The following is a 25,085-nucleotide window of genomic DNA, read 5'->3' on the forward strand; positions in this document are numbered from 1 at the left end:
ACACAAATGGATGCCCCATGGAAACACAACAGCAGCTCTGTTAAACATAAGGAATAGTAGTGGGACCTCAGCCTTCATCCCTGAGTGATGGGAATACTCCTCTCGCAGCGTGGACCAGACGCATCTGCTTCAGCTGACTTGAGAAGACTGGGATTTCACCTTCACAACCATCTGTATGCACACTGCTTGAGTTTCACTGCAACCCTTGAAGTGGAGTGCAGGTGCTTTCTGGGTCCTGTGCTGGCTGTCTGCAGGGGGATGAGTTTCACCCTTGGAATTAATGAAGCATCTGTCACTGTGGGGAGGGTAGCTGCTCTCTCACATTCACAGATGGATAAACAGAAGGAGAATGGGTTGCCTCAAGCCACGCACTGAGAGGGAGCATTAAAAATAAAATAAAATAAGTCTTTTGCTTTCTTAAGGAAACAAGACACACACAACGTGTGGAACTGGAGTGCTTCTGAACCCGGTGACCAGATTGAGATAGCACAAGAATCCTGAAAGGTACTAAAATCCTACAAATTCATGAAAACAGGTGGTGCAGGGCAGAAGGGTAGCACAGGGCAGGCGCTCAGCTTCCCGTTAGGAATCGGTGGTGTGGACACAAAGCTGCTCAGCACGTCCAGGCTGTTGGTGCAGCACACTTTATGTTGCCCTGCACAAGTTATTCTCTCCCCCCTTGCCCATCTGAGTAGCAGAGGGGTTTGCCAAAGCCCTTTGGCTCCTTCCCCAGCCTGCTTTCTCCTGCAGATATAAGGAGTCTTATATTGCGTGCCTTTGCCGTGGTTTAATTCATATACATTCTCCCCAGAAGTCAATCTGATTTTGAGCATCTCCTGCCTCCCTGCCCAGCACTCCAGCTTGTTGTGCACCCAGCAAAGCCTCACCCAGCTGGGATACCACTGTGGGGTTAATTGAGTCAGCAGGGACCTGTGCAGTGTCTGCAGGGGGTAAAGCATGCTGCAGGATTGTTTTCCAACCACATAATGAGTAGGCTTGTTTAAGGCTGTCAATTAAAGCATTCCACTGGGCAATCTGGAGCAGCCTTGGGTGCACGATTGCCTGTCTCTGCTTGGGCAGGAGTTGCTGGTGCTGGCTGTAGGGATGATCCCAGCTGGTGGTGACTGAGTGAACCATGCACTGCTGTTTGCATCGCTGCCTTGTTCCTGCTGGAAGCTGAGCTGAGTTTCATCTTTGAAATCGGTGTTTTGCACTTCTGGACTACTATGGCTTTCACTGGGGTAAATCCCCAAGGCAGGGAGGCTCTGGTGTCAAAGTGAGATGTGAATGATGGGACCGAGGGGAAAACTGGACTGATGGATCCTTTGTGCGGGGAGAGCTCTGATCCTGCAGAGGCTGCAAGCATGAGAGCTGCCACTGCAGTCAGAAAGTGATTCTCATTCGAGCTGACATTTACTGCCTTAGGCTTGTTGTGTGTATCCTTGAGTGCAAAACAGAGGGACTGAACGCTGCTTATCTCTTCTGTAGCATTTGCAATACCTGAGAGGGCATTTCCAGATGTGGCACAGCCACACTTTGTGGGATCCAGGCAGCTGAAGTTCTGAGAGGATGGGAAAATAAATAAATAAGCCTAATCCCTGGAAACTTTGCTTTCCTCTCTGAAGTTTATTTAGGAAAGAAAATGAGCAGGACCAGATGTGTGTGGGTGCAGGGAGGAGATGCTGTAGGACTGCAAAACTGATGGCAAACAGAGAGTGGGCCTAATCAGATTAACTTGGATACCTCTGCACGCACGTGGGCGTCTGCTTGCACATAGAGCTTCTCAGTGCTGCTTTGAAAATATCCTGGGACTTTGGGTAGGAGCATCCTCAGCTGCCTTCAGTGCGTTGCAGAAAGTTCACCAGGCTCCAATCAAATGCAGTGAGCCTCAGTTAGGGCACGTCTAGGGTTGCACAAGAGGCTGAAAGCCAGGAATTGCAGCAGAGCTGCTGCTCTGTGTGGGTGTCACTTGGTAGACAGTGTTCCTCAGGTGGAGTGAGTGTGCTAAACTGGGTGCTAATGTGGAACTGAGGCCTCAGCCGGGCTATAAATTACCACCCTGCAAAGGAGTTTCAGATCGTACTGTGTTCTCACTTGTGGTACATTTGCTGGGACCTGGAGGTGTGATGCCTGGGATTCCTTGTGCTCTTCTCTGCTTCTTTTCCTGGGTTTGGAGAGGGGGTATTTCTCTGTCTTCTGTGCACATGTAGGCTGCACATCTCACACGGTAACACCCCAGGGAGTCGTTTCCTTAGGAAAAGCTGCTGGTTGCAGCATGTTTGTCTTTCAAACACACAGCTTTTTGGGGAAGCATATTGTTTATGGCTTGGAAACTTTACTCTAGATGGAATTTACAGCCCTGTGTGGGAGGCTGGTGAACAGAGCACTGCAGTTAGGGGATTCCCAGGGCTGCAGAAGAGCTGGGTACCCTGCTCTGCGATTTCCCATGTACCAAAGAAGCATTCTATGCATCAATCTGTCTAATTAGACACTGAGTTCTTCTGTTTAATCTCATTCTGTATTGCATACAGTTGACGTACAAAGGCAGATCCTGCAGCTTTAGGAAAGGAACATTCCGTTGGGTAGGAGTGATTCAGCTCCATGCTCCTGCTTCCCATCAGGTAGAGGAGAACTTGAACTCAAATCTCCCATCATTTCACATGGCTTCTCTGACCACCGAGAGGTGGCTCTGAGTTGGTTTGTTGTTTGTGTTTTCTAATAGACCTTTCATAAGGTCTTGTTTTCATAGCACTGCAGAGGAAAACAAGTTCCAATCCATGACTTGGTTCAGGAAATGCAGCTGTTGTTTTTTTTCCCAGCCAGCCCATAGGGAAGACATTCAGCACCCCAAAGAGCTGACCTGACATCCTCACTGCTGGAAAGACAGACAATCAATTTAAGTGACAGCTTTGTTTTGCATTTTAGCATCTCTCCAAGGATGACTGACTATCCTAGGGAGAAAATGTTGCTTTATTTGAAGCCTTCTTGCGTGCGGATACAGGTAGGGGAAAGATGATATCTGAGCTCGCTCCAAAGTCATGCCCTTGGTAGAAAAAATAGTTGTTCCAGTCGGTAATCATACATTCTGTTTTCTCTAGTTGATGTATTAGGTTACCTCAAGTATTTTAAGCAGTAAGACAATTTGTTTTCGAGGAGTCTTGTTATTTGTTTTGGCATGCTCCACTGTGCTAGGGAGCAACTGCATTTGCAATTGGACTGGAAAATCTCAGAAGGGCAATAGTAACAATAGTCCTGTCATGGACAGGCTAGGAAAAACAGCCACTTAAGGCAGCTTTTCTAATGCAGCTCTTTCTGGGACAATGTGTCTTGCCACGGCACTAGAGCCGTCCCATCTAGACCCTTTAGTTGTGTCCCATCTCCAATTATAGAGTAATAGAACAGCTTGTGTTGGAAAGAACTCTAAAGATCATCTAGTTCCCAATTGCATTGAGAAAATTGTGTAGAATGACAGGGGCACCAAAAATATGCTTAAATTGTTACTACTGCTTTACCGTTGCACAGATCCCTTGGTTAACTGGTGACTGTTCTGTTTCAGCACACTGCAAAGGTGGTACAGTCCCTGGCCATCCCTGTGCTGCCTTCTGACTCACATTGCTGCTCTGTGCTGAACAACAGTTGCTCAGGATCTGATCTGGGAGGTGATGAGATGCCCCTGCTCATTGAACAGAGCTTAAGACTGAGTTCTTAAAATCTGACTTTAATCCAGTGCCACACAGTGAGAGAGCAGTGGTACATTTTTAAGCTAGTGAGCTGCAAGTTGATTATAGTGTCAGCTGGAGTGTATTTGCTGCCTGTTGATGTTGTATCTTGTCAGTTTGGTGGAGCCAGAAGAGGGAAGCAAGGCTCAATGATTTGTTGCTTTCTCTGCTGGCTGGTGAGTGACATCAGTGCTGTGTGGGTCTCTTTAAACACTTGCCGAACTGTACAGCCTAGTGCTGAGGGAGAGGTGCAATCAGGATTTGGGTATCTGGTGTACAGGGCACCATCTGGTTATGGGCACGTTCCCATCCGGTTTGTTTCTAGTTTTGACAAGAAGATTTGTTTCTGGCTCTGAGCGAGCAGCTCTATTGGGACAGCTTTTCATTTCTTGCAGTCTTTCTCCAAATGTTCTTTGTTGCCAATGAACAAGCAGGAGAAATTTTATTTGAAGGCTTATGAAAATGACCAGAGTTATGGAATCAGTAGAAGTGATGAACCTTGCTGCAACAGCTCTTGATAGTATTTATTAAAAAAATCGTTAAAAATTAACCTTCATACCAAGAATCTGACCCACTAGCCACTGAAACCAGCAGATTTTCTTGCTGAGTTTAATAGAGGTTGGGTTAGGATCCAAATACATAGGTTAAGCTTAGGAATTTATGATTTGTAGGTAGAACAGATGGAGCTGGGGAGCCAGAGGTTTTAAAGCATATCAGTACATAAATGAAAGCATTAATAACATTTATGTGTTGAATTCCTTTTCCTAAAGGTCAGTGAGTTTGAAAAAACGTTAAGAAATATGGCGAGATCTTTGTTTAGTAATGTGCTGTTAGCTTGCATCCCTGGTTGGAGTAACAGGGCATGTAGTCCTTGGGGCCAGGGAAGGAGAATACGTCCAACAGACCGTGGACAAAGCCAACATCTGCATCCAACACAAGATCAGTAGCCAGTTTTAATGAACAGCAACAGAAAGGAGTTTTTCACTTCATTTGCTTGTGACATTCATGTAGAGGTGAGGATCCCCACCGTGATGGACTCTTCTGAAGGAAAGGGTAAATACAATGGCTCAGCTCTGGAGCTTGGACTGTATTTTGTGCCTAATTGTGGCTCAAACTAATCACTCGTGTCTAAGATTAGAATGGAGTTCAGAGTTAGGCTCTAAAAACTCATAGGGAAATTGGGAACAAACAATTTCCCTTTCCTTCTGAGACTCACATCGTCACCTTCATCCACTGCGTGCTCTCCAGCTGCTGTGACAGGTTTATTTTACAGCAAGCGTCCTTCAAATCCCAGTGCACAGAAAACCAACTTGTGAGGCAGCAGCAGATGCCTCGATGTTACTAGCATCTGCTGAAGGCAGGGTGGGGAAGAGGAGTTGGGTAGAACATGTGTGATGTGGGTGCTCCCAGGCTTAGCCAGCCATGCTGAGCATATGGAGAACTCAAATAGCTTTTCTGTAGCGCTCAGCAGAGTTCATGTTTGTCCAGATAAATGCAATGATTCTCCATTTTAAAACAGAATGTATTCCCCTCACCCCCATGTTAACAGGTCTAGATGGAAGAACAGTGAGCAGATTTGAAGTTGGTTTTCATTAGTGGGAATAAAAAAACAGAAACGCTTGGCATGGTGTGCTATGGGAGAAGAATGGGAATCTGTTTTGAAAGCATTATAGGAAATCTCAAAGTAAAGATGCCAAATTTCTAAAATATCTCAATTTCTAGGACTCATGTGAGGGCTAGAAGTTCAAAAATCTGGGGGCCGGTGCCCATTACTCCTTTGAGCTTCCCCCTGGCTTATCTCTTATCCTAAAATCTCTACTTAGGGACTGGCAAATATTTGCTCAAGACATTTGGGAGGAAACTCGCCTCAATATGTATTACTTTTCTACATTGTTCAGTGTGCTTTTTTAAGCTATTTGGCTGTATATTCAGGTTTGGAAAGTCTGCTGTATAACCCAGGTGATGAAGATGAAAACCTCTGAAATAGAAAGTGGAAGCAAGTTGGTGAGATTGGTCTCTAAAATGATGTCTGAAGTCAGAAAGATATGAATCGGCAGCAGAACAGTGTGAGTGCAGAGATGTAACACGCACCTCTTTGTGTTCTGCGTGCAGCTTTAGAAGAGGCATGCAGCTACTTTGGATCCAATTTGATTTTTATTTTCATGTCAGTCAGCATATTTTGAGATTTCTTAACGCTCTGTTTTTACGTTACGACAAAAATGATTCAAATAATGGACTTTGAGATGTATGATCTTGAAGCATCAAAAACAGGGTTTTTTTCATTTTTGTTTCATTCAGCCTCCCCAGTCCGTTGGGGGAATTCTGAAATCAGCATCACCTTCACCACTGGATTCTGTTGCTTAGTTTGGCTGGATCTTACTTCCCTACACCTTCTGCACCCAAAAGAGATGAAGGTGAATTTTGCTGAAGTCTTCCAAAATGGACTTCACAATCCTTTTGAAAAAGTAAAAACCCCCATCCTTCCCCTATGGAGGTGCAGCACGAGACCCTCACAGCATTCCCACCTAATTGGAGTTGTCACTTCAGCCTTGTGCTGTGCTCAGGGCAGAACTCACCTCTGTGCGTGCTGAAGACATCTGAGTGCTGACCCACGCTGGGCTCCAAAGCCCCCATCTCAGTCATCTGCTAATTGGCAATCCTATTAGTATTCTGGGCAGAGAAGAAATGAAATGTCACAGGGAACGGCCCTGGGGATGAGTGCCTGCAGCACAGGCGTGTGGGGAGAAGAGGCTGCATCGCCTCTGTATCTCTGCTGTGAGTACAGGAGACTGATTTCTTTGTGCTCTGCTCTACAGCTGTCAGTCTGGGATGCAGCAGCGACACCAGATTCACTAATTTGAAAAGACAGCGCACACTGAAAGCCAATGCTCTGGAATGGCACCAGCTCGAAGTCAATTTTTGTTTTCCAGTGGAACTAACAAATAGAGTCCTTGGCTTCCCCAAAACGCACAAAGCATTTTATTGGGAACCTTCTCTACTTTTTCTCTGCTTCTCTGCTTTACTTAAAAGACCAAAAACGTTTGAAAATATTTCTCCTTTGTTTTGTTTCCATAGGAAGTGTGGGGAGGGGTGTGCAAGAAAATCGACAGCAGTTGCTACGTAGGGCTTTGTGCTCATACATTGAGAACTGCAGTGTGTGGGGTCCAAAATGCAGCTGTGTCTGCTGGCAGGCAGGCTGCTTGCTTGCTGGGTTGTTGCTGTGGGGGGCCATGCCTTTCCCCAGGGCCATAAAGAAGGCTTTTCAAGCTGCAGTGAAGTTCTCAGCAAGAGCTGGTGAGTCTCCTTTCATTCCTTGTGTGTAAATGTGAAGATCGTGACTCTTCCATAGGGTGACAGTTAAAGTAATTGCAAAGAAGTCTGTGTTAGCTCCATGTTACTGCTGCCCTGCTTCTAGACCAAACTTCTACCTTACCTTATGAGTTTGTCACCAATTTTGCTGTGTACGTTGGCCAAGTGGTGCAACCTGCACAGAGAGGTGGGCATGGCGACCACAAGAGAAATCACTTCAAGGGATGCCCACCCCATGGGTACACAGCATAAAATGTAGGGAACGAGCATGGTGAGTGATGCAGTGCTGAGTCTGTGGTAGTGTCCTGCTCCAGAGGGAGGACCTGGGCTCTGCATCAGAGCACAAGTGAATATTCCTGACTTCCAATAGTGTTTGAATCCAGCATCCTTTGTTGTATGTAAAGTCTCTGTTGCCAAACTGGGAGCTGCCTCAGGAGTCTGCTTTTTCTGTTTGTCTGTTTTGTTTCAATCTTTTTATTGTTGGTTTTTGGGCTTTTAGGGTGTTTTTGGAGAATGACGTTAAGGGTGCCTGCACATCATGTGAAAATAACACCTGGGGTTTGATGCATCTTCCTGAGTTGAAACTGCCAACATCGATCACACATCTGCTTTGTGTGGCTTCTACAAATCTCTGTTCCCCGTGCAGATCAGTAATGCATTTGTGTTGGATTAATTTTACCTTGACAGAGCAACAGACTTCTGAAGCATTTCTTTCTTTGCTCAAACCCTTGGGACATTGTTTTTGCCTTTCTGACTTTGTTACCAAAAGTTTATCTTTATGCTCCAGCCAGCACACATCTGACTGCTTCACGCTGTGCTCTTCAGGGGTAAAGCATGCCCAAAAAATGTACCATAGGGGCTCCAACAATGTTGGTAGTGCTGTCAGGTTCACTTCTGTCACCTAGCTGCCTTCGCCCACGGGAACACTGCAGTAAGCAGCAGAAATGATCGATTAATACACAGTATGGAAAATAGGTGGCTGTTAACATGTCATCTAAATTTAACTCCAAGGGCCATGTTTACTTTTGATATGCTGCTTGGTTGATGTCAGTAGCCTCATGTAAATTCGGAATCAATTCTTCTGGTTCCAGACCCATTTTAGATTTATCTGAATTCAGAGTGCTTTTGAGTATCCACAAATGTAACAAGCTAAATGACAGGCAGTGTGCTCTTTTGTTGGCCAGTGGCTGGCTGTTACTGCTAATAGTGAAGAGAGCTGAGCTGGAAACCAGCTTTTAGGTTGGATGGGAAATCTCATTTTCTGTTGGGGTGAACTGCTGTGGGCTGTCTGCTCCTTTTACATGTCCATGTCCTCTCCTTTTACAGTGTATACGTGCATGGATATGATGGAAAGCAAAGGTGAGAGATGCTTAACTCACAGCTGCAGAGCACCCAGGGCACATACAGGTGTAGCCAAGGTGGTGATCTTTAGTTTTGAGCACTGTGATATGAAAGCTTGCTGTGCTCTGTATTGAATCAGCCTGTGCTTAAATGTCCGTGGGCCTAGCAGTTGTGTGAATACAGCCAAACATCAGGTACATGACTGGAATTAAACGTGAGTAAATGATGGTCTGTGATTCTTCAACTTTCTGTGAGCTGAAACCTCACGAACTCACACCACCTACTCTGCTGCCTCTGTGGATGCCACTGCTGTCTAGCACTATGCAGTAATATTGGCTTAAGGTGTAGTCATGCTGCAGCTGGAAGTGTTGCATCTGGCCAACAGGAACCAACCAAGTGTGCTGCAGGTAGAGATGCTCTTTGGATAGTAATTCAACCTATCCAGGATCTGTAGAGTTGGCATCCAGTAGGAATGGGTTAATCCTCAGTCCTTACTCTTTGCAGAATCCTAATGATTTAATTCAGTTGCTGGACCATGGGGAGAGAAGTAAATGGCCAGGATGAAGTGAGATTTGTTGGTAGGATATTCTTGGTGAAATCTGTTGTTGTACACTGGTACAGATTATTTCATCCCATTCCCTACATGCTCTTCTACTTGTAACTAGCAAGCTTTTAAACCTTCGTCTCTATCATGCCTCTACGTATTGTGCTGCAAATACAGTTAGTTTTCCAAATCAGTGCCTGAAGCTGTAACCCCTTCTGTGTCAGCCTGGTTTCCTTGTCACTTCTGGAACAGGAGCTCTCAATACTTCTAATTCAGTCTCACTGGATCTTGGAAGAAGCAAGCATTAACATTCAGAAAGCTGCTGCAGTGGCATGGGAAGAATAACATGACCTCTTGCCTTCTGCAAAGTCCCGAAACAAGGGTATTCTTTAAGGGTCAGCAAAACCAGTCCCAACATGGAAGAGCTCTGGAAATTAATTCATCCCTGCGTCTGAGCCGTCTGACAGCGGTCCTTTCGCTGCATAACCTGTTCTGTGCTTTCAGTCTTTCTAGGTGTGACACTGCTGTGACCTGATTGCAAACGAGCAGCATTTATGGCAGTGCTGCTGGAGTCTCAACAGAAGTGTGGGGCAACCTCTGCCCCAAAGGCCGTGTTCAGGCAACCTGAATTCTTCCTCATCTTTTCCAAGTGACAACTTGGAAGAGCCTTGAAAAATCAGGTGGGGTTCAGAGAAGGCACCAGGCAGAACTGCCTAGCATTGGCTAATAGGAAATAATGCCCTTGGCTTTTAATGATTTTTACTTGCATGCAAGTATGAGGGAGAGGGAAGATGAAGGAAGAAGTTTAAGACTTCTGGGAGAGTGTTCGTTTAATTACAGCTGTGGATTTCAAATCTGATTGGACACTGGGCAATTGGTATGCTGTCTGCCATGTCTCAGCATGCAGCATCTTTGGATTTGTTTATCTATTTGGTTTTTTTAATTTATTTATTTTTTTTTCTGCAGAGCTCCATTGTTGGAGGTCATAGTTATGGGTTGCGCTAACTTCCACTCCTGACTTCCACTATCTGTATGATAAAGCTCAGTCTTTTTCAGTTGTGTGGTGCTACTTCAGTTGCAAAGGCAGTGGCAATTGGCCTTCTGCTGCAGCTCCTGGAGTAAATGTAGCTACTTTTATCCTCTGTTTCCCCTCCATGCAACTTTCCGAGCACTAATTTCTTTCTGGAGAGGCGAGTTTTCTTTTTTGCACCTTTTTCTTAACCTCCTGACCTGCCTCAGAAACGCGGGTGCTGTGCAGCTGTGAAAATGAAACGGAGCAGAGGTCCAGAAGAACTGAGCTTTTCCTTCTGTTACAACCGTGTGCTCAAAGCTACCCAAGAAAGAAGACTGTGAGACTTGGATGAAAAGCCTTGACAAGGGGCCTTGAAGAGGCCACTACAGAGAGAACCTGAAAGCTACTCTTCTGAAAGGTACTCAGAGCTCAGAAGAGAGCCAGCATGTGAAACGCCCATCTTAGGCCTTTCTGTGGCTTTTTGTGCTCATCCCAGACTTATTCAGGTGAACTGGAGAACCTGGCTGACCTCCAGAGCTGTGGAGGGCAGGAGATGCAGGTGGAGGTGTGATAATGAGACTTGCCCTATTGTCACATCCTTCTCATCAGCAGCAGGTGGCTTGTGATCATGGGGCCGTTGACTGAGGATCAGGTGTTAACAGAGCAAAGGTGGAGATGTGGCTGAAATATGAAGTCGTGCAGTGAGCGTGAAGCGTTCTGATGTATATAGAGGCTGAAAGTTGGATCAGATGCAACATTGTGCTGCAGAGTTAGTTAGGATGCTTTGACCACTTGCCTTCTATGCAACAAAATGCAAGTTTTACTTGAACCTGCGTTAGGATGGAATTTCAGATCTGAAGGAGACCAACAGTGTCCTCTAGCCCAATTAATACAGAATTAGTAAAGCTTAGTTATCCTGTAGGTATTGTCTGCTCTCATTCACTGCAACAGCATTGTCTCCAGAAAGTGCCCATTAATGAAGGGGAAAGAGCAAGATGAGATGTTTGTCATGATACCAGTTCACCTTGACTTGGTTTTGCTTTGTGAGTTTAGGTGGAAACAGCTGTTAACCATTAATTTTATATTTAGTGTTTGTGCACTCCATTTGTTTGTGCAGCCAGATGCAGTTTAGCTCAGGTTTTATTTTACTTCTTGCTGATGTGTTCATTGAAGCTCAAGTCTGACCTTTAGAAATTTTATTAGGTTGTCATGTCACTGCAGAAGCAGCCATCGAAGGAGGAGGCCTTTAGAGGAAATGCTGAGATCAGTCCCAAGCACTTGACCAAGGCACTGACCAAGGACAGTGTCAGCAGAAGGTAATATTTTATGAAAATACTTCTTATGACCTCTGTAATGGCCATTATATTTTGTGGCAGAATTGCCACTAAAATGACTTTTTAGTCTGAGAGCCAACATACCTCCCCAGTGATGTATTTTGGATATAAATAGACTCAATGAACTCTTAAATGAATAAGGCTGATGATCCTTATAGGTGCTTTGCAGTTTCCCTGGATGTGAGGTGCTCGAGGGCATCGATTCACATTTGGTTCCTTTTTGATTTACAGGGCAAGAGGTTTCTTTTCTAGTTTCATCTCTATTGTAACAGTTGATATTATGCCCTTTGCAAGACTGCAGAATGACTGGCAGTAGACATAACTGCAGGGAAGCATCTGTGTCTTAGAGTTTGTTGTGGGTATTAAAGATGTTCAGAGTCCCACAGGCTTGAGCCCAGCAACTTGATTCATTAAGGTAGGGTTCTTTTCTTGGGCATCTTCAGGAAGAAGTGGGTTAGGAGCCAATAAAGGGCAGCAAAAACGTGTGGATAGTGTTCAGTCTCCTTAAAATCCCTCAGTGATTGATGTGTTTGTGCCATCAGCAGTCAACTTGTAAGTAGTATTTCAAAGACTAGTTTCAGTTCACCCATGGTCTTATCCTATGTTTCTTTATGTTAAACTGCTGAGAGGTGCTCAGTGCCTAGCCTGTGGATTATAATCTGGTCTATCTACAAGGCAGTAGGTGCACTTGGTACATTGTTATGTAGAGCACTGAGGGTTTTTTGGAAGGAAAATCTAGTGAATTGCTAGGCAAAATCTTGCATTTAGTAAAGCCAGTACTTAGTTAAATTTATGACTCAACAAAATCAAATTGCTTTGGATTTACATTGAGGTAACAGTACAAATTGGACTGTTATCTTCCTTATGGACGTGCTGCTTGGGGAAAATTACATAGGTGCACTTGTGTGATAGAGCTGGCGGACACTAAGTTGGAACTGAAGCAACTCACATTCAGCCTACAGGTGGAAATTTGTCACTAATGAGTGGCTCTTTCAAACACAAAAGCATCTGTAGGGTTTTTTGCAGTGATCTTTTAAAACTCATCAGCAGGTTTAAGAAAACAAGAAGTTTCTGTTTGTTTGTTTGTTTTTTACCTCCCCCACAACATGTTACTCTGTGGTAGAACTCATTGCCACAGAGTGTGTTGGAGGACAAAGTTATCAGTGAATTCAGAGGAAAAATAAGGGATATTCACAAAGAACACTAGAAGATCAAAACAAAAGTTCTGGCTTGGAAAATCTACAAGTTGATGGTTCTGTAGAAAATGGGAAGAAGAAAGTAAGGATCATTAGCTTTCAGTTGGACAGTTGGCCATTGGACAAAGCCAGTCTCTTTTCAGTGGTGTGAAGTGACAAGACAAGGAGTAATGGCCAAAAGCTGGAACATAGGAAGTTACATATATGTGGAAGAAATTCTTTATAGTGAGAGTGGCAGCCCAGCCCTTCCTCTGCTTTGCTGCCGCGAGCCATAAATGAAGCATTTAATGCAAACATAGAAGATTCAGAATGAGCAAAACTCAGGTTTGCATAATGCTATATTTTTTCAGGAAAGGGGAAAGTTAAAAGGAAATAACTTTTTTTTTTTTTTTCCTCTGTAACGTTATCTGAATGAGATTTCTTGGTTTTGTTCAAGTCAGTGTTTAGTTTCAGCTGCATGAAATGTGGTGGTACCATGGAACTGAAATGATCTCATTTGGGGAATAGAGGTGACTCATCTTAAATCTTTCTGCAAAACTTTCAGTGCAAACTTTTTTTTTCTCTCTTTTTTTTTTTTTTTTTTAATATCCTTGAGCTTTGAGTGAGCTGGGAAGTGATAAAAGGGGGCGAGTTTCTTCTTTGTGGTTTTGAGGGTTTCTTGAGAAGGCACAGTGACTGGTAACTTTCCAAATGATAGTCTTCCCTCAACCTGGATGTTGTAGCAGAGTCAGAAGATGAGCAGAACTGTAAGACGCCCTCATAAAATGTGAGCTGAAATGGAGATAAGATTCATTTATTCTGGTGCAAACCATGAGATGAATCTCTCAGGATCCAGAGTCCCAGCCATTATTCCCTTGTACAGCCATCAACTTTTCACTGTTGCTGACCAAATTATTTCTTTTTATGCTTAATAGTGTTGTTAACAGAGAATCCGTGTCCTTGGAAGCCAACAGCAAAAAAGTTGTTTTGTAGAATTTCTTGGTGATGTGGTTCTGTGCTTGCCTCTTTGCCCATGCAATTCAACTGTCTGTTAAGGAAACAAGTAGGTTCTGGAAGTATGAAATGGTTCCTTTCATAATAACTTTAATGTTTCATAATTAGAAATTGAAGGGGTATGCCTGTTTTAAAGTGACTTTCCTGCAAAAGATTTACATTAAAAATTAAGGTGTTTCACTACGCCAATTTCTTGCTCTTTCTGTCCCTGACTAATACAGTTTGAATGGGGAGATTAAAGCATTGGGATCATCAGTATTGCCTTCATTTATTCAGTTTCTATGAGGGCTGATTTAGCTTAATAACTCTCATGTAGCCAACTTGGATAATGCGATAAATATGTGCTTTACTGAACCACTGTTATTTCAGATCATTTATTTTCATTAACCCATCACTCACTTTTATGTTTCACCTCCTACCAATGTTGCCCTGGAAATGAATTCCCATTTTTTAGATTGCTTGCTGCTATTGGAATCATCAGCAAATCCACTGTTATACCAGGTAGGGCAGGATGGGCTCCTTTCCTTTTGCTTTTCATTGCTTCATTCCTCTTTTCATTCCTGCATCCCCACACAGCTTTTTAGTTCTCTTATAAATAATGAAAATGGAAAAATCTGTGAGAATTGCAGAATACCTTCGCCTCCCAGGAAAGCTTCTCAGCACTGTGTAGGATGGGACCAGTCTTATCTTAGATACAGATTTCTGTAGTCTGAGCAATCCTCAAAATGCCATATGCAACTTCAAGTGTTGTGTTGTGCTGCTGAAATTTTCTGATGATTGAAGTCTTTCCAACTGAGGTAGCATTGCTTCGAGTTAGGTAATCACAAGCAGAGAAATGTATAAAATGCTTTGTTGTAATTTAGTCAATTTTGTAATCTTGAAAATAAGAGGAAAGAAAGTTGAAATAAAACATTTATGGTGGTTGGGTGTTTTTTTTTTTTTCAGTAGTATGAATGTTTAAACCAAGATTTTTCCAGAAATGATAGATTTTCTGAAACTATCTCTAAGTGCTCTTCATATGTTAGCTGATCAGTTTCATATTCTGTTTCTTCTACCAGATGCCATCATCTGTGACACAGAATCTCTGCAGATAAGGGGAAGCTCATCCTTGCAGTTTGTTCCGTTCATAAACTCTGCAACAAAGCACAGACAGTAATGCCCAGGATGTGTGTTTTCAGCTCCAATGACAAGATGTCAGTAATTGAAGAGATGATTTTATACCCTTTAGTGAGCTGAGTGGGTGGGAAGAAGCAATTGATTGGGAATTTCTTTCAGTATTTATGGTCCTCGTTAAGAAATCATACCCTTGGCTGGTGTTGTGGCTTTATTGATTTCAGTAGCACGTCTTTGCATTATGTTACTTCAGATGGGTTAACTTGCTCCTATTTCTGAGGTTGTAGCTAATTATTCATTGTCTTGCTTGAACAAGCCATTGCATACAAATTTAAGAATTATTGCCTGTTTGAGGAGCCTCAAAGGTGGGGTTTGATGGGTAACAGATCCAGTAGGCTCAGTGAAATCAGGTAAATGAAATGTGTATTACCTGGAATGGAACCCACTGGTATGTTTCAGTCGATAGATATCCCTAACCAGGAATGATTTTAGAAAGAAAAAGCTCAGGCCACCTAAAATATACGTACCTGTTTTTCTTCTTTCTCTGCCCCCATGCCCATGTCTGCATTCCCGCCACTGCAGAAATTGACACAGGTTTCAGAATTCATCACAACTAAGTGCATTTTTTGTCCAGCCCTTTTGGATAAATAGCATCAAGCTGGAAATACAACATGAAAAGAAGTAAAAAGAAAAGATTTGATTTCTATCAAATTGATGCAACTTGCACCTCTGAAATTCTACTGATGTTTAATGGAAACCTTTGTGTATGGTACGCAGAGGTGACTTGCGTCGTGCTGCTGGAATTAGCTTTTAAAATAGTAAATCAAAAATGTTAAAACATACTTTGAAATTTTTAGCCTTTTTTTTTTTTTTTTTAATAAGTGTTTGTCTTTTCATTATGTTTCTGTGTTGCATGTTTTCCTCTGATGTTTTTTTCAGGTGAATTTTGCAGATGATCTGGAAGAAGCCACGAACCTCGATTGTTTTGAAGCTCTTGGGTGCTTTCAAATTCTTCTATAATCATTAGGAAGTGAAGGTACTTAGCACTTCTGGAAGCTAGGGGACTGTGTTGTAACCTGGTATAAGAACTTTCTTCTGTGTGGTGACTAATTAGATTTCTTTAAGATGACTTCAAGTGGCAGGTGACCCTGTAAAGGTCAAATCAATTGAGTGGTAAATAAACAGGCTGGTAGATTCTTTGTGAGGCACACTGCTCTTCGTAAGATAAAACTTGTTATCCTGGAGGCAATTGAACAAATTGAAAATAAATTGAGGGTAGAGAAATTGACAGGGGCAAAATTAAGCTTTCTGTTGAATCCCTGGAACAAGTTCCGTGGGCATGTCATTCAATCTCAGTCAGTGAAAGTCTACATTATATTGAACAGTTATGAAATGAATTTGATGGAGGAAGGCTGAATGCTGTTTCTTGCGTTGAGAGTTGTTTAATTCTTTCTAAGAAATAAATTTTTAAAATGCTGATTTTTATTTTTATTTTATTTTTTTTAGAATCAGATATCCTTAAAAATAATAATAAAAGGTTGTGCATAAACACACATTTCATGAATTATAACCTGAAACATTTTTATACCTTGTTCCCCAGCTTACAATCTGTAAGAAGCCAAAGCAGTACTGTGTGATTCAGCTAACAGTACAGAGGATGTTGAAAATATTTGGTTGCTGTGGACTTCTGGCTGAGTTGAATTTACAACACCTTAAAAGAGATGCATGTGTTAAGGACAAGAATAGCAGGGTATTTTCAGTAGCCTTAGTATAATCAAAGAATTTCAGATTGGATGCTCAAGCATGGAAGCCCCTGAAGTCTTCTCTTTCTGGGATCTTCTGAAAGAAGTTCTCCTGAAACTGGAAGATTAGCCAAGCTTTTAAGTGAGTACTGAATTAATGGACAAATCCTGGTTGGTGGGTTGGTGTCCCATTTTGGTATGTTGTGCTTTAGACTATGTGGGGTCTGTATAGTCAAAGAACTGGAGCACTGATTCTCAGCAAGTGCACTTCTTTAAAAAATGAAAAGGCTTCTTTTAGATGTGGGCTGGGATTCAGCAACTTTTCCAGTCCTTAGGCGAAGAGGAGTCTTTCTTTGCATATTTTATGTCATGTTCATTTGTTGCTTGTCAGAATTCATGGAGGAGTTGGCTCTTAGACTGAAGTGTCTCTGGTTAGCTTGAATCGTGACTTTTCAACTTTATTATGCTTCAGGGGAGAAAAAAGCAGATTCTGCATACAGATGACATTTATTTAGTTCCTCATGCTGGGTATGATGGCCAGAATCACAGATTTGGATTAAATGTGATGGCTGAAAACATTTGGCTTTGGGTTAACACAGCAGCTTGGCCAACAGAAGTGACGCGATGAATGCATTCCTTGAGCCTGCACATAAACCCAGTGCAAAGCTGCTGGGCTGGGGCAGTCCAGAGAAATTCCAGGAATATCTGGTACCTCCTGCAATGCTGGGCTCTCGTCAGGTGCTTGTTATTCTCCATCCTTTCTTCTGTTGAGATGGATGAAGTTTATCATAAAACCATTTGAGTTGAAAGTGGTCCTTAAAGGTCATCTACTCCAACTCTCCTGCAATGAACAGGTACATCTACATCTCTGTCAGAGTGCTCAGAGCCTGTTCAGCTTTCCTGCATTTCCAGCTGTGTTTCGTTTCTCTTCCTTTCTTTCCTTGCTCTGTTTTTACCTATTGCAACTCTCCTTCACCGTCTGGGCAAAGGGGTGAGGCTGCAAATCATCCAAAAACTTATAGAAAAACTGGAGCCTCTCTTGGTGATTTGCATGCAACTCTTGTTTTCCATCACATTAGAGGAAGAGCTGTTTCTTCTTCTGCCAGCCAGCCGCTGGTAAAAATAGCAGTGAGGGAATCCCACTGATTCCACATGAATCCTTATAGTTCATGTGCAGGATACTACTGTGATGCTGTTCCTAACAATGGCTGGCCCCAAGAAGAGTGTAGAGTATTTAATCTTTGTTAAAAGCTTGAAATTCTCTGAGAATTTTTCCTCCTCTCAAAAGTATGCATTATATCATCATACATTATATCAAAACTTTGAAGTGTTTGGTGCAATGAAGGTATTTATTTTCACTTCCATCGCAGCTGATGCTTTTGTTGTTCTAGGTAACATCTAAATCTGTTCCTGTCCTTAGGATCTTGATTTTTTTTTTTTTTTTTTTTTTTTTTGAGGGGGCAGGAGGGGAGGAGAGGGAGAGCGACATAAACTTGCAAACAGTATTTTTCCCTTTCTTAAAAGTAGGAATTGAAGGAGCAGCATCTAAACTGACAAGCTAAAGTCATGGCAGAACTCTCCCTTGATCCATTGGACACGGTGATGGTGGCATGTCCCAGGCACAGGAGAACTGGGGAGCAAAGAGGAGATTTTCTTTTCCAGATGTCCATCAGCCTTCTGACATGGAGCTTTGTTTGGGTCAGTGCTGTTTTCTGTGTTAGATGAACTGTCAGCTTTTATCAGGAAAACTCATTGTTGGAGTTGTCCAAATGATCCTTAACAATCAATATTATCTTTTTTTGGGGGGGAGGGGAGGGGGAGGATAATTCACATTATGTGAATGTCTCGAGTCAAAGTGATTTTCAGTGCTTATCTACACTTTGTTTCTTCTCATCCTGAAGGAAATGCATTCACTCTTTACTAGTGTACCAAACTGATCCATAAACATTTCATTACCAGCAAATGCGTCGCTACTTCCATCAAGTGTTTTATTTTTGTGATGTTAATTGTATCCAGAGCCTGATACGGGGATGGTGGATAATGAAACCAAAGCTGCTACTAACAGATAAAAATTGGAAATTGTATTTTCTTCCTGCTCTTTTTAAAGTAATTTTCCACATATCTTAGCGATCTGTTGTGTCACATCTCAGCACAACCAATCTTGTGTAATTTTTTCTGCTAAGCAGCACAGGTCACCTGTAAGAGCTGAACTCTATGGGTTTCATTCTGCAGACAATGAAAGGGAGTTTTGATGTCCCACCTCGTAGATGTGTGCCCATATTGCAAAGATTTAGTGAAGAGGAGCAATTTTGGCAACTAACACTTTATCTTTAAAAGAAAGTTTTGGCCACTGTGGCATTGCAGGGAGAGAGCATGTGTCTGTAGATGCATGGTGTTATTTTTATTAATTTATTTTTTTAAAGGATGAAGAGGCAGGTGGATGTTGCATTCAGCTTGAGTAAATTGTGATTAATTACCTGGAAGTGACTACTGTTTTAGGCGTGACACAATTATTAAGCATGCATTTGGCTCAGCAAATGCCCATTTCTGTTTGAGAGGTGAAGGACAATGCAGATCCCTTTTAGCTGCATTTTCTATACGGCCATCATTAATGTTACGCTGCCTTTGATTGTAGGTACTTGGCAATGTCCACATAAGAAATAGTAATTTGCATTATAGAACAGCAATGTCTGTTTTGATTAAGAATAACACTTCCCCCTGCTATCCTGTTTCCATGAATATTTAAATTAATTAAGCCCGGCAAAGATTTTATTTCAGCTTAATGACTTATAAATGTGACTTCTTATGTCTGTGGAAATGAGTGAAATGCGACAGACACAGCTCTTAATACACCTAATTACTGAACTGATGTATTCTGAAAAGATGGGGCAGCAGTTTCTTTCCTTAGATATTCCATGGCTGAGCTCATGGTGATTGCTTGCGGCTCCACACGTGTTTCTTCTGTCTGTTTTGCTATTAGGTTTATTACTCAACATTCTGCTTTGATCTTAAATAAAGCAAAGCATCTGTGATAAAATCATGGAATGCTACTGTAATCCCAAGGCCAGGGCTCTGAACATCACCTTGGTTAGCTGGGTGTCAGCTCATGTGCTTTAAGAGATCTGCTTCAAACGGGCAGGGAAGGGATTAGAGGGCTGTGACTGTTTTATTATTTCAGGCATTTGTGGGAGAATGGTCACAGGTGGTGATATCAGCAGAGAAATTCTGGTTTGTAGCAGGTAGGTGGGATTGAATTTGCTCAGGTTTGTGAGGTTTGTTGTTATTGTTGTTGTTTTATATTTTTTTCACATAATTTACCAACCGGACCATCTTTCTGAAATTACAGGGTGTCAGAATTAGAGCAAGAGGGTGGTGTGGGGTATAGGTGGATATACTTGAAAAATTAGTTTCTTTAAAGCTTCTGCTATTCTACTATTTTATATTAAACAAATAAATAACAAAACAAAAAAAAAAAATTATCAGCTTTTGAAAATCCTGCTCTTACTGTTATGCTTACCTGAACTTCAGGCACACATAATTTTAGAGAACAGATATTACTGCCTAAATTAAATAGACAATCTGTACCAGTGGTCACGTTGGTATCTGAAGAGGGTGGGTCTCAAGTCACTGCCCTTAGGAGCAACACAAGATCCCCGCGCAGAAAATGAAGCTAGATGCTACAGATAAGAGACCCCTTATCTGCCCTGAAAATAATGTGCAGGTGGTGGAAGGTGCTGGATATTCCAAGGTGGGTAACGGGGAATGCCTTTGGTCCTGCCTTTTCCTGGAGAACCAAAGCAAGGATGTGTGCCAGCAGCTGAGATTCACAGCACTAAATCCTCTTGTTCCATGCTCAGTTGTTTGGGCAACATATATTTGGTTACATATATTTTCACATTTGAAAATATTTTTGAAAATATTACATATATTTGGTTACATATATTTTCACATTTGGTGAATGAGACAGGGGAACAAACCTGCCACACTCTGAGTTCTTGGATGTTCCCAAATTGTAGTAATGTTTGACTTTTATGTTTGATTCTAATTATTTTAAAGTGTTGTGGGGGGCAGGTGCAGATTCTGTCTTCAGCACACTGGTCTTGACTCAATTTAAATCCAGCTAAGAGTGCTAAATTGACATCTAAGTAGGTGAGTCAAGTGCTAGCAGTCTCTTTCAGAACGAGCTGTAGATGTGTTGTGATTCTAATTTATTTCTTTATAACTCTCCTAATGGAATAAAAAGTACAAGGGGGATATAAATACTTGGATGACTAACTTGGATATAGTTTTAAGTGAAGCCTGCTTCCCCGGAGGTAAATGACAATTGCAATAAGGCAGCCGATGAGCAGGATGCTCGCACCTGATGGAAGGTCTCTAGGGGCATCTCTGAAAGTGATCCAAGCTGCTCTTGGATTTTAATTCTCTCTCCCCATTTCTACTCCCAGTTCTGCTGTGTGCTTTTGGGAACATTAATTATTTCCTCTATTTCACCACTTCTACCCCCAGAGCAGCAAACTCTGCTACCATGGACAGCGAGAATTCCCTCCCCTCATCTCCATTACCCAGTCTTGTGAGAGATGCTACTTTGGATAACCTAAGGTTGGGGTCTTGGGGCTGCTTCCCTAGGATGGATGGACAGACAGACAGACAATACCCATCAGGTTACATGCCCCCTGCTCTCTGAAAAGTACCATTTCTTAATGAAACAAAATGTCTTTTGCATGATGTAGTGTCTGACAGACCTCTGGGATTAACCAGGTTGTGTAAAATAGTGGAACACTGGAGGATTGTTGTTAGAGATGATGCCAAAATGTAGATGACCCAAAAAGTTGTTCTTTGAGTAAAGCAATTTTTTTTTTTTTTTAATTATTTCTTTGCAGGTGAACAGTTTAGGAAATAAGTTTTCTGAAGCATTTCAGTATAAAAATTAAAAATTGAAAATTTCCCCATAAAGAAATGGTTTCAAGAAGCTCACTTTACCAAATTGGTGGTTCTTAAAATCCTTTGTTTTCTTTAAGTTTCTATATAGAAACTTTCAAGTGTCATGGTGAATAGCTGAGATACCTTTTTTTCCCCTTTTTTAATAAGGTGTATCTCTTTTTTTGACTTAAAGGTATGAGGAAGATGACAAATTGAAATACCATAAGCCTCTGCATGGAGAACTCTCTAATGAGGCAGCTTTATCTGCAGTACTGAGAAGATTGGTCTGTGAGTATAGACTGCAAAAGCCTAAAATATGGCATTATTGTTAATCTAGCATATTTGATCTAGCTGAGAATCCTAATCTTCAGATAGCTTACAAGGAGTGAAATTGATTGCTGCATCAGTTTGTCTGGCTGTAACTCTTGTCTTTCATGCTACTATGGAGATGATCTCTGAGCTGATAAGTTCAATTAATTTATTGAAGCTGTACCCTAGAAATTCAGCAGATGGTTTAAAACCGGTATCGATTTTTTGCTAATCCTAAAGGAGTGCCTTAGATTATGATAAAACAAATGAAGGCTTTAAGAGTCTTTTTCATATTTTAAATTCATTTTATTGCCAGTGGGGAATACCATATTTGAGACTTTGTGGACTTTCTCTTAAGATTATCTTGACATGTTTTTAATTGCATCTGATAATATGTTTTCTGGTAATAGGTATTAATGGGTTGGAAAAAGGTGAGTAAATGAGTTTTTGAGCTACTATCAGTGAGACTGATGCTGCAGGGGTGACTGATTTGGAATCCAGTTGTTTGTGTAAGAAATAAAGGGACATTAAAAAATAAATGTGGGTTTGGTTGGGAATACAGGGACATGTTTGTTACTTTCAGGTAATTCAGTGATCCATTTCCACATCGTTGGAGACCTCATTGAGTCTGCAGTCAGGGAGTTATGCTTACAAAGCCCTTTGCCCTTTCACTGTAGTACAAATTGGGTTGCTGGAAGGACTAGAGCTGGGAGGGCAGGAACCTTGCCTTGGTGCAGGACTTGCAGGGTAAGGGCAGCCCTGTACCAACCTTTCAGTCAGACACATCATTAGCGTGTTATGCTGTAGAGTTTGTAAGCAAATGAGCATTAAATGCATAACTGCATGTAGGTCCCAAGCTAGGGCTATGCTGTGGCTGAGGCACTGGAAGACCTTTCCTCCTTTGCTCTAAACTGAACTTCAGCATGGAGTGAAACGACTGTGGAACTGCTATTATAGACCACATCCAATAGCTGCTAGAGTGGGAAGGATTTTGTTTAGCTGAAGTTTAATCAGGCCTCGTTGTCAGAGCTTTTTATTTATACCTGGTTGTACGTTCAGGGAGTGCTCCTGGCTTTTCTTGATGAAATGTGATTGCTATGTCTGTTAGTACTGTATCCATGGAAGCAACAGAATTTTTTTTCTGCTCTTTTGAGATCTTGTTTGGGATTGACAAGAAACAAATAATTGATCTGAGGATGCTTCTTCACTTCAGTTTACTTGTTTGGCAAGAGCAGGGCTGTAGGATCTGTCCTTTAATAGCTTTTACAGAACCTACACCCCAGTCCTTCTCTATTTGCTCCCCAAATAAGTGATCCTACCTCCAGACTGGAGAAAATGCATATTCCCTAGAGCAAAGCACTGTGCAAACTCATCAGCTTTGCTATTTAGATTATTGCCTTCTTACATGAATTCTTTACAAGAAGCTTGTGTATTATCAGAAGCTCTTGTTCTGTTAGTTAGCTCTGTCAAAGGAGAGTGGATGGGCATAATTACCAAGTAGTTCTGGACTGCTGAAGTGGATAATGAAAAGTGCTACTGACATAGTCTTTGCATGCCATTAAAAAAAATTAAGATCGTGATTCAACATCCAGAATTTTCACCTGGGCTGCTGGTAGCAGCTCTCTGTACTGTCATCTTCCTGAATACATGGAGCACTGCCCTGAGTCATAGATGTTGTTGCAACATCCTCTTTTTGACAGCAGTCAGTGCCAGCAAAAATAACCCCTGTTACACAGCCAGAATAACATGCCCTCCAGGGACAATTTTTTCTTGGCATCAATTAATTAGAGGCTGCGTTATGCTGTGAAGTATGAAGGCGTTTATGATTTCTGAAAGTCTTGTTAGGTTGGTTTTTTTTTATTATTATTATTTTAATGTGTGACAGTTCTGGGCAGTTTTATTATCCCTATGAATGCCCACTTCTTTTGTGACTTTGGCTAAACTATTATACCAAAACGATACCCTAAAGCAATGGTGTTTGCGATAGCTTACTAAGTGTCATGTGGTGGTACCAGGAGTATTTTAAAGCAAATCACATTCATCTCAGTGAAGGCTATTTCTGAACCACTTGATGGAGTCCTTAACAGTCTGCACCCGCTGCACTTGCTGGGGAAGGTATGAAGGTGTTTGATGCCTGCTTTCACTTCTGTGTGTTAAATGAAAGAAAATGAAAGCGTTTATTTCAGAAGCAAGCTCCTCACTGCTTTATGTAGGAAAAAAACATTTATTTTTTAATGATGCTAAAAATGCCCACCTTCTGTAGTAGCCAGCAGATGACTTCCGCTCTTGGAACATTAAAAATTGAATGAGTATTTGGAAGTGATTTGGGCCAGAGTTAATGACACCTTTGCTGTTGACTTCTGTGGAAATGGATGCAGTCAGGTGGGCAATAAAAAATCACAATTTCCAGAAAGAAGTCTGAGGTTCGCTCAGAATCGCCTTTAGGTAGGACAAGATCTTCTCTCTTGTGTTAATCAACTTAATATGTACCAAGAACTTGATTTATAGACTAGGTGAAGCTTTTTTCCCCTATACATTTTAAAAGCTCGACAGAATTCTTCATTAAATCCTATAAGAAGGTTCAAAACACTTAAAAATGCATGATTAATTTCTCTCCAGCTCTGCAGGGCTTTTTCTGAATTGTTCATCCTTGACTAGGATGTCCTGGGAGACTTGTGACAGAATTACTCAGAAAATTTCATATTCAGGGAGATTTTGTGTGGCGTATCTTCTCGCTTTGAAACACTGCTCAGAGAATGATGATAAGGAGGGAAAATCATACAGGGAAAATCGTACAGTGTTACACTGCAAACATCTTTTCACCGCTAATGCAATAAAAAGCGTTTTGTAATAGCAGATGGAGATCCATTGCAATCTATCAAACTCTCAAAATTCTCAGAAGTATATGGATTAAGATGACCAAAAATAATTAAAATCCAGAATAGTGCCTTGTTAAACATCCCTTGTTTCAACAGCTATGAGCTTAGATGTCACCATTGAACTTGCAAATAGGTAAGACTCGGGATTGATCGCTTTTCCCCTGAAATCAGTGTTGGTTTGTTGACTAATTGAATAGGTATTTGCCTAATAATTCCTTTAGTGCTTAGTGGTTTCTAGTGATGGAGTGTTAAGTAGGTGACTGCTGTGGTCCCGTGTAGGCAGCGTTGACTCAGGTGGGAAAACACTGCCTCATTTGTACTGCTTTGGTTCCACTGGCAGCACTGGCAGCACAGTTAGCCAGGTAAAGAGGTTCCCCTACAGTCTGGGGCTCTCACTGTCACATAAGCTAAACCACAAAACGTGGGCTCTTCTCATGTTCACCCATCAAAAACTGCATTTAACTGAGATCAAAACACCAAACATACCCCACATGATAAGCATTGTGAACTTTTTGAGGACAAAATATATCCTTGCTCCCCAAATTAATTTTTGGTGTTGTACATTTCTGCAAGGTTGCCCTCATCCAATGCTCTGTTTATCTCCAACAGGCTAGGAATGTTGTTCTGTCTCAGCCAATGCTCTTTATTTTTAGTTCCTAGCTTTTTCTGAGACA

This window comes from Phasianus colchicus, chromosome 27 (genome assembly GCF_987193195.1).
Source record: "Phasianus colchicus chromosome 27, bPhaCol1.hap1.1, whole genome shotgun sequence".
NCBI lineage: Eukaryota > Metazoa > Chordata > Aves > Galliformes > Phasianidae > Phasianus > Phasianus colchicus.